Source organism: Cyclopterus lumpus, chromosome 6 (assembly GCF_009769545.1).
Source record: "Cyclopterus lumpus isolate fCycLum1 chromosome 6, fCycLum1.pri, whole genome shotgun sequence".
In the NCBI taxonomy this organism is placed as follows: Eukaryota; Metazoa; Chordata; class Actinopteri; order Perciformes; family Cyclopteridae; genus Cyclopterus; species Cyclopterus lumpus.
In genome coordinates this window covers 18,458,389-18,469,280 of record NC_046971.1, presented here as the reverse complement: position 1 = coordinate 18,469,280, position 10,892 = coordinate 18,458,389, and positions in this window count along the sequence as shown.

Genomic DNA, 10,892 nt, shown 5'->3' with positions numbered 1-10,892 from the left:
AAATAATAAAATTAAACAAGTCTTGTTTTCTCTTTCTTCCTTGAAAGAAAATATCTCAATCTGTGCCTCTCTTTCATTACTCTGCTTATATAGCATTACTTGTTATGTGAATGTGAGTTTGGAAAGACAACCTATTTCTAACACTGCATGGTAATGGTGTGTAGTAGTAACACATTTTTGCTCCTGATGCATAGTGAACATTGTTTTGGTTTTTTAAACTGCTAATGCAGACACTAACTGAGCCGATAAGGTCTCTTATGAATTACTGTCACTTGTTGTGAATTTCCTGTTGTGCATCAACATTTGAAGAGCTAAGTAAAGCACCGTCCCCGCGCCACATTGCAGCCAAACTTTGTAAGCGAGCAATAACATTTCGTCAAAGCTGCATAGCAAACTGAACGCTAAATGCCTGCTCCAGTTAGCGAGGGTCTAATCAAAGTGCAGCCTTAATGAGGGAGAGGGAGATTCCAAGCCAACCACTCAAACAACAAATCAGGTTTAGCATGAGGCCGAAAACAAAATGTTACTGCTGAGGACCAGAAGAAAGTCTGATTGAAAGTTAGCAGTTCATGGTTTCACTCAGTGACATCCTGAATGTAACACTAATGCATGATGGGAAGTATTCAGAGAACAAAATAAGAACATTCCATCTGGATTCAAACTTCAGTAAAAGTACAGAAGTATTAACAGTAACATGTACTTAAAGTGAAAGCTCTCTCTCTCTCAGCGGAGTTTAGAAGTTGTTAAGTACATAATTGTGTTGTTAATTACTTTGTGGTCATATTACTGGTATTGGAATGATTATAATGATTGTATTTAAATCCAAACACATGTATGACACTAATTCGTTGTTACAAGTTGACTTGGGTGTTTTGTAAGATACATTTATAGTTAAAGTAAGTATTGATTGTTCCTGGCTGCTGAAAGTTTGTTTTGTGTCTGTTTGGAGTTTAAGAGATTCATATGTTTCAAAGCAAGGGGAATGTTTTCTGAAACGGTGAACTTGAAAATCACTCCGGACTCAGCTGTGTTTGATGTGATTTAGATTTTCAGCGGGGCAACTCATACACACCACTGTACTTCATCTCCCCCACAAGCTGCTTTAATTAAAGTTGCGGCTTGTGAGTTGAAAGGCTATCACTCCCCTTTTAGTTAAATGGTGGGAGTGCAGGTCTCTGATAAGAAGCTTTTAAACAGGTCCTGAGGTGACTGTGCCCCCTCCTCCCCTTCATCAGGATTATTTCTCCAATATGAAAATCCAGGTAGCATGAGACAGATTAGGCAATGCTTAACATACTAGAGTTGTATTGGTGAGACACGGATCAATGGACTTATGTAGGTTAAGCTGTGAAGGTATATGTTGGAACATAGCAGAACTGCATTACAAAGAAATCGAGCATACTCGCTATGTAATGAGCTGGAAACACACACGATCTACATTTCAGGGATTACGAGGGATTTTAAGAGTTGTGTGATGAAGGATTCAAGCATATTGTTGTCCAGACAGGTGCTCAGGCCTGAGAGGAGGAGAGGAAGAGTTGCACTTAGCTGCACGTCAGAGGAATGGATTAAACAACATATCAGCTCCACTGCTATGTGATACTGAAGATGCAGCCACAGAGTGTCTCGTTCCTGCATCATTTACACCCTACAGGAACAAATGGTGCAAATCACAGGGGAGGAAGAAATGCTCAGGTGATCCACGGTGGCAGCTTTGCAGCTTCATGACACTTGGATTCTCGCTCTGCTGTTTCCCCTCAAAGTCAGAGTTCACCTCAAACTAATTTAAAATATCACTTTGTTTTTTCCTCTTTAGTGTGGAGAATTTTTATTTTTTTTACTGAATATTTTTAAAAAATCACTTTGATTTTTGGACAAAACCTAAGGCAAGTGAAACAATTCATCTGATTAGGGTCATTTGAAACTTTTTCTCTCTCTTTATTTCATAATGTCCGCGAATGTTTTTCAGAGATAGATATGTCTGGAATGTATTCACTTATTCCCAGTAAGGAGAATCTACAGTGAAGGTCAGCAGAATGGTAGAAATGTTGATAGATGTTACAAGCATCCAACTCAGCTTCCTTAATGGAGCCATTTACCAACGAAAACGCTGAATCCCCGATGTTTAGCCATCCTTTCTTCCCTGACACAATATGCCAAACACACAGCTTCATAAAGCAAGAAGCCCATTCAACACACACACACACACACACACACACACACACACACACACACACACGGGATCAGCCTGTGTACAAATCTGCATAATATGTCTGCCTATAAAGAGCACAAGTCTCACGCTCATAACGCCGTTACAGGCGAATCCATCACGCCTCGAAGTTTTCAAAGAATACAGAAGTACTACCCTTGCGCGTAATTACCTCACCAAATGTGACATGCATAATACCGCGTTAATACTTTTAAGTCCACGCATCTCGGATTGACGGGCTCTGCGTCCTGGAGACCGCTAGAGCCCATTTTTACGCACGGTGCCAGTCTGTTACACTTACACACCAGCGGCCAGATGAGGGAGACATACGGCTTCGGGACATGTCGAAGTATCCCGAGTAATCTTTATAAGATTTCATTACCTCTTTCTTCAACTGGAAATACTACAGGAGCAAAGCCGCGTCGCTGCGTTCGTCTGGCGAGAGCGTTTCAAAGAGGGGGGTTTGGCGTTTTTAGAGAGAAGGCAGTGGTTCAAAGAGGGGAATCCGGGTCCCGGCCGTGTGTGTGTGTGTGTGTGCTGGGCGTTTTGTGATAAAGCGTGTGAAGCGACCAGTCCGTCAGTCAGCAGTCAGTCACCCAGTTCCACATCACTCTCCGCTGAACTCCAGCTGTCACCCCGCGTCCCCCCGCGCCGGCCAGGTAAGAGAAACCACCGATTCAGATGCACCCAAGTAGCCGAATGTGATGGGGAAGTGAGTCAGTTTAAGTTTCTGACGTGTCGGATTCTGGTAGAGATGCGTTTCCCTCAGCTGCCACTGTTAGCCCTTTTTTTTTGTTTGTTGGAGGGGTAAAAAAGTAAGTAATGGCGAGGGCGAAGAGGCGACTGTGGAATTCAATTCGATCCGTTAGCGGAAATATTAGAAGAAGAAAAGAGCAAATGTGTGTGTTTTTCTTGGTGTTTATTGCGACTTATATTGTGTGTACAGTGGACCGTGAACATTTTCTGTATGATGTGTTTTTTTATTACGACCTTTTATCATGTCATATTTGGCCACAACGTTTGTTTTTAATTCCATATTAATATTTCATTATAGGCTTATTGAGAACCACCAATCCCAAAATTAGGAAATTATAAACGACTAGATACACCAGACCTCATATACAAATATGGGCTAATGAAGTTGTGTGTGACTGAGAATAATGATGCATGGTGTTTGCACGTCGCAATGAGGCTGTTTGCCTGAATTCATTTAAATTTAAAGTTGCATCTTTCACATCTGTGACATTTTTTTTTGACTGGTCATGTTTTAGATAATGTAACCTTTTTTTCCATTTCTTTCCATTTTTTTTTTCCCACTGTCACCTGTGCAGTGGCACAGCTACTTCCAAAGCATCCCCCCCCTTACCCTCTGCCCCCTCCTTCCTCCTGTTTCAAAATGCTCTCCTTTGAAGCGATGATGCCCCATCTGTCATATGTGAGCAAAGCGAGAGCATGCTCTGCTCTTCTCAATTACTGAATTCTCCTCATGCCAGCTCCGGTGGGACAGGAGGAGGAGCAGGTGGGTGGCAGTCAGTTCGATCAATCAACATGAAATATTCAGCTTTGAATATACACATCATTTACTGCTGCTGCCGCTGTCCTTGTTAGAAACACCCCAAAAAGAGTTGGGGCGTTTGTCTGAAGCGTTTTGTAACTGGGACCATGTGTGCACTGTGACACAATTCCTGATGAAAAATTGGGCCTCTGTATGTTCAGGTGACACCGTCTTTAAAAAAAAGGTCTTAAAAAAACAACAACAACCTGTGTCGCCTGTTTGGAGACTGAAATGATTCTCATCGTAACTGAGAGCAAATTAAAGAGAGGGAGAGTGAGTGGATGAAACTGTATTTAATGTAGCGCCACAGCCGTTTTCTCATTATGCTGCAGTAAATTCATACAGCTTACATGACAAAGCTCTGCTTGGCAACTTTCTCCCCTGATAGAGGCACTTGTTTGAACATGAGGCTCATGATTTGAATATCTGTAATCCACGCTGAAATCAACAGGCCAGATGAACTTTTTGGCACCCTCTCACCACCACATTGAGTAGGATTCCCCCCCCCCCCCCCCCCTCCAAAAAAAAAATGCCTAAGCTAACCTAGATTTAGGCTTAAAATCCCTTGAAAGGAATGAGAAAAAGTTATTTGATTTGTCTCTCCCATGCGGGCCGCAGAAATCCTGGAACTTTGAAATCATATCAGAGAAAAATCAGAATATTTCCAATCACTGAAAACTCTTCAGGAAACTTTTAATCTCCTAAGTGTCTGCCTTGTGATAATAATATCTCTGATGTTGCCTCATGAAATTTGCCCGAGTACCATGGCCTTAAGTATTTGAGCTATGAGGCAATACGGTGAAAAGCATAGCCCCCTCATATGAGAACACAACAGTGAATAATTAATAACCTTGCTCCCAATTCCAGGAAAACAATAGCATATTGTAGGAACACTGCACTAATTTAACTAGAGGAGAAGAAAAAAACTTCTACAAAATGTGGAATGCGTCGCCATTGTTTTAAAGAATGTCTGCACGAGTTTTTGCTCCAGTTATTGCAGTCACCGCAGCGCCGCTCACTTTTCATACTGCTGGGCTGCATATGTACGTATACTGTCGTGTTGCATGCTGCATGATATTGTAGTGTATACTGTTGTTTGCCTTTGAGATTAATCAGAATCCATTAAATCCCCCTCTCTCACCTGCTGGCAGTATGTGAGGTGGAAGTGCACATGCAGGAAGCTATTTTCCACAGGCCTCCTCTCTTGGCTGTCAGCTCCCATTAAGGGGGAAGGTGTCATATCTGTAACACAGCTGAGTGCAGATGGCAGAGTGGAGGGGATGGCTCACCGATTTAAACAATGATTAATGAACAGAGATGGAAAACAAATTACATTGGACTATTGGAGGCAGGGAATTGTTTTTATGAAAATGTTAATTGTGTCTGCCAGGCTGATACCAGGAGTGGGGGAAGGGTGGAGTGAGGGCAAGGCAGGGAGGCAACCAAGGGGCTACTGATAGGACGTCTACTACTCCCCTGGCTCAGATTATCGGCATGTCTCAGCATGCGATGTTTAATACCGTACCTTGGCTTTAAGACCTCTAATGTGCCATAACTTTCAAGGTTTGGCTTTTTACGATGAACCCCATGAAGAATTGTCGTCCACCACTGCACCAATTAGCGTTATCTTTAATAATAAGTGGTTGTAAGTGACGAGAGAAGACGCCCTGTTCCAGTTGTAATTATTGCAGGCGGGTGCAGCTGCACTACTTAGGGAGATGATGATAATTATTTTTCTTTTTTTTTTTTCATTGCGGGTTGATTATTTAAGAGCATCATACACTCATCAGAGTAATCAGGAGAGAGTGATTAGTGAAAATCCACGAGGCTAACAGCTGCCACATTAAACACTTGCCTCTGTTGCCAACACACGGAGTCAGAGCTCTTCCACAGGACAGAGAGGAAACGAAAGCACTTCACCTTCAACTCCGCGACCACATGTGTTTGTTAGAAAGTCAACGCTCGGGGCACACCGGGAATTAGAGTAAAGAAGAGGGCCCCGTGAAGAAGAGGGCGTGTTGTTTGTGCACCAAGGTCAATCTTCAATGCTTCAATTCACAAGTACAGGAGCGCGCAGAGGGGGGAGTGCAAGTTTGATATGGCATTTTTGAAAGTGTGGGAAAATAGAGACAGTTACTGCGCCGTGACCTTGCCCTCCTCCGGAATTGTGTCCCATTGTATTAAGATGAGTGACCGATGAATGCTCTGGTGAGCATCTGTTTGATAAGGCCTGTGATCTAACACCCAATCCGACGCACCGTCCAAAAAACGGTCTCAATTAGAGGCGTGTGCCACGGCCATGTCCAGTGTTCATGCTGCGTTGCTCGCTACTGTGTAAAGCCTGCTAAACTAAGGGCTAATTCTCTTAGCCCAGATGTTGCCTGAGCACAGTCCTGGGATCCCACTGGGTTGATGAGCTCAATCAGTGAAATGATGAAAAGATGATTTTGTCCCTGTAATTACAGTGTGTAAACTACTTAGCTAGGATTGCAAAGGAAGTCATTTTCTAATTACGCTGGAACCCCGTTGTCTAATGCTGGATGTTTTGTTGTTTTAGAGAGCGCGGGAGAGAGACACAGAGAGAGAGAGAGAGAAAGAGAGAGAGAGAGAGGGATCGAGAGGAGGAATATCTATATATGTGTGTGTGTGTGTGTGTGTGTGTGTGTGAGAGAGAGAGAGGGAGAGAGGGGCAGGAACTTCACGAGGGGTCTGTGCACTGCTGCTGCGGCTGGAAAAAAAGACCATCATAAGGGCAAGATGGCTGCCAAATGAGAGTTCATTGAATTATCAGACCCAGTTAATGTGCCTTGGATTATCCTCTTTGTTTGTCAGTTTTTTTTCCTCCTGTAGATGCCATAGCTTAATGAGATACTGTAAGTGGCATTACCAGACTCCTGCTGGGATTTTGTGATGACTCGTTTAATGACTTTTGTTTTAGTGCCTCCAAGTGCTTTAGCAACTGAAAGTAGACACATCTAGTTTTTCCTCAATTTTTGCCATCTCTTTTGCAAATAGTGTGCAACGCAAAAGACAATGTAAAAAAACAACATTATGCGTCCTATTTAAATGATATGGTGGCAATGGATGCTTTCCTTGCACCAGGGGCGTGTGTATGTGTTGGTGGGGGTTGTACTCTTCAAGAAAGCAAAACATGTCAGTACGTTGCGGACTGAAGAAGCTCCATTCTTTGAGATCTGCGTGAGTTCTGTTGGAGCTGGCTGCCGCCCTGCAGGGCCCAACCATCTGATGCAGCCTACACCATGTGGACAGGCTTCTCTTGTGCAAGGCATCCCCTACGCACCCCACACTGTTAACACACCCCATCGTACGCCAAAGCTTTGTTTGTGTCCAGAAAGAACAGGTGGTCTGTGCAAACAAGAGCAACTGTTTACACATTAGTGATTTAAAATACATTATATATGCACATGCCTGCGTGTGTATGAGAGAGAGAGAGAGAGACAGCATGTGAGAGTGTGTGTGTTTGCATGTGCATGAGGGGGACGAGTTGAGGAGACAGTGTTTATATTTCTTCGCGCTGCTCTGTCTGTGAGCGCCATTGAAAGCATCAGGGGAAGCTCATGCATGTACAGTTTATATATATATATATATATATATATATATATATATATATATATATATATATATACACACACACAACTTTACAGTACTTTACTTTTTGTTGGCTGCATAAGTGTGATTTGTGTGACATCTGAAAGACTGATTGGAAAGTTGACCAATGTTGTCCACCTGTATGAGTTATACAGGTGCAAACACAGCTGGTCACCACTAAGCAGACCTGCAGCTTTTATACACTGTAGCTTTAAGTATGTTGCCAGAGCAACTTGTTTTCCCTGAGTTGCCTTCAATGCCACCAATCTGCATTAGTGAATGAATACACAAAATGAATGGAAAGCCCCCTTTCATGTGAAAATAGCTGACTCCCAAATAGCATCGCATCACCGCTGCACCACATGAACGCCAGATTTATTTTTACAGGGCACGAGCCAGATTTTTGATAGTTGTAAAAGGAGTGGCATAGATTTACTGCATCCACAACAAATGTGTATGTATTCCTTTATGAGTTCTTTAGCTATTACTCACAAGGAGCTAGTTTGTCAGTGCTGTGTGTGCTCTTTCTGTGCTCTGTACTCCCGCAGTAATGAATGGTGCTGGTTAGACTATTCTGTCTCCGTCAGGCTTTTGGGGGGCCTACAGAGAAGCTCCTATAGGGTTTCATTAATCTGGATGTCAGAAAGTATATGGGTGCTATCTTTTGTACAGGTCATGGTGGGCAGCTGTGTTACCACTGCCCTCTTCCTTGTTCTGGCTCTTCATCCCCTGACAGGGCAGTCCACAGGATGGTTGGCTGGCGGATTTGGTGGGTGGGCACGTGGGTGAAGCGAGGGCACAATGCATGGCCTGGGACTGTTACTGTCTGCACATAAGCCTGCTCTGGACTAATGAAGTCAAATGTTGTCATAACTGGGATAGTCAAGGGAATTCCAGGAATTCACGGGAAATCTCTTGTTATGTGATTTAGAAGTAGGCAGAAACTCTACAAATAATCTGTGACCTCCACACACTGTATGAGGCATAGATGTGTGTGTAACGTGTGTCAATAGTGTGAACGAATTACATTATTATGGTAGTATTATTTGTCATGAATACAGCCATGTATGATGAGAGCAATCAGAATAAATAACCCATCTTTTCTTCTTAGATATAGTGAACTAGCTCATATTTAACTCGTCAAAATTAAACTAGCCATTCTGATTTCTGATCATCTGAACACCAGAATATTTCAGGATTTTTAGTTTGTATGATCACAATGCCCACTCGTATTTCCTACTCCCTAATAGATAATATTTATTTCAGGTTACATTAGATCACTATAACTGTTGGTTGCAGGCTCATGCAGCAATTTGTGGTGCATTCAGCTTTCAGCTTAACCATCCACATAAATTATGAATGCTTTTTAACTGCTGTTAAAAAGAAATATGAAATATGCACTTCTGATCTATAAATTTCATTCCGGTGTCACCGCTCCATGGATTTACAATATTGCCCATCCATCCTAGCTGACAATATGCTGCAACTACAAAGTGAAACGATTACACTTCCACCCTCCTGTAGATTAAATACTGAAATACAGAGTCCTTAGTCTGGCTGCAGTAAAAATAACTGCAACCATGTTTGATATTGTCGGATCATCCAGAATGCACAGCTCCCATTCCTGGTTTAATTGTGTATGTCTCACTTTTTTTTCTTCTTCTTTTATTGGCTGTGCTAAATCACACCTGCTCCTTGTTCGGGTACGCGCGGCCACACCTAAGAGGCGCCACTGTGACACGAAGCTTCCTAACAATCAAGCCCTCTCAATCTGCACTCTGATGGAGAAACACCTGATGGCCCTGCATACCACTCCAGTTCACACACACACACACACACACACACACACACACACACACACACTGGATGAAGGTTTTATGCCTCCGTCTTATGCTTAGTTAATCAGAGGAATACCACTTTAACAAATATGAAGTGGATCTGGTGTATGCTAATATCCTCTGCTCACTTTCTCCCTGTCAGATATGATTAGGTCAGGCCCGTTTCCTTACATTGATCTCAGTGCAGAGCAGACAGGCTGCTCACACCAGCCATGGCTGCAGGCAAGCTGGCTCTTTATCTGTTTGGTTTGGTATATTTTCATGACTGATTCAGGTTGCTATGGACCATAGGCAGCAGTAGCAGCAGGTGGCTCAAACTCGCTGTCAGATATTTTATCTTGAAAGCCTTTATTTACATTAAATCTAGTAGTCTTGGATTCAGGTTGTGTTTAGTTTGGATTGCTCTTTTGTTAGGTGCCTCACTCGGGCTTTCAGCGAGCTGGCCATCGCAGACAGTTAAGAAAGAGCACACATGTATTGCTAAATAGTTAAGTTTATTACTTTATTTGACCGGAATAGTGCATATTCATAACATTTCTGAAGGTATGCCAGGCTAATTTTCATCTGTTTTTAAAAATGTCGGGAATAAAAGCGTTGGAAATACATTCGATGAAAGCGATGAAAAGAATATGGAGATACAAAGAAATTCTGTACTACATAGAGACAAAAGAGACCGTCTTTAAAATACAATAAAAATACAAATAATGTTAGGCCCGGTGAAGTGTGGGTATTATGTACAGTGACTATTACAAGCAGGAGCATCTCTTGCAGGGAACAAACCAATATTAACTTGAATAGCTGGATTGGATATTGATGACAACGAAGCCGATCAATAAAAAATGTTTTGTATACTATATACTATATATTTGTAAACTTGAATTTGTTGCTCCTTCAAAAAATCGATAATTAAATTGTTATTTATGTTAACTAAAAATATGTTTTGCCAAGTTGCTGGTCCACATCATTATTTTGATAATAAAAAACAATTCAGGTAATTTATATCTCCGTTTATTCGTAATTTTCTTTTACTAAGCTAATAAAACAATTGGTGTTGCCTTACACATAAAAGAATGATCCCAGTCACAGTGAGGCTTACAGCATTATTAATGAAATGCTGCTATTGGATCGGTGCTCTTGATTGGCCGATACGCAAACACCCAGTTATCACTGTCGGGGCTGAAAAAGTCAGATTGGGGCATCCCCGTTTTACACGAAACATAATAATGACAAATAAATGACAAATAAAAACCTCACCGTTCTAGTGTTCACACTTTTCAATTCTAATAAAGCAGGCTCCTGTTGTGGAGAAGGAATGGTTGTTTGTTCTTACGTTACTTTAATAAAAGAAATGCACACACAACTATTCAATATTCCAAGTTATTTGATGCTGCAGACGCGAAGCCATTCGAAGTGTAGTTTGATCAATCATTATTGATTGGATGCAGCCTTCAAATTGGATACACTGTACAATATTACACATCCAAGGCTACAGTACAGTTATGACATTAATAGATTAAAATGCGATAATAGCTCAAATGACCGTTAATCCTTGAGAGTTGGTGGGAGGCAGGGGGACAACATCCTTTGGCAAGGGGACATCCTTTTGGTGCTCAGGAACACCGGGTTAAGGAATATGAAGTGGATCTACTGTATTTTAATCCAATTTACTCACTTTTTTTCC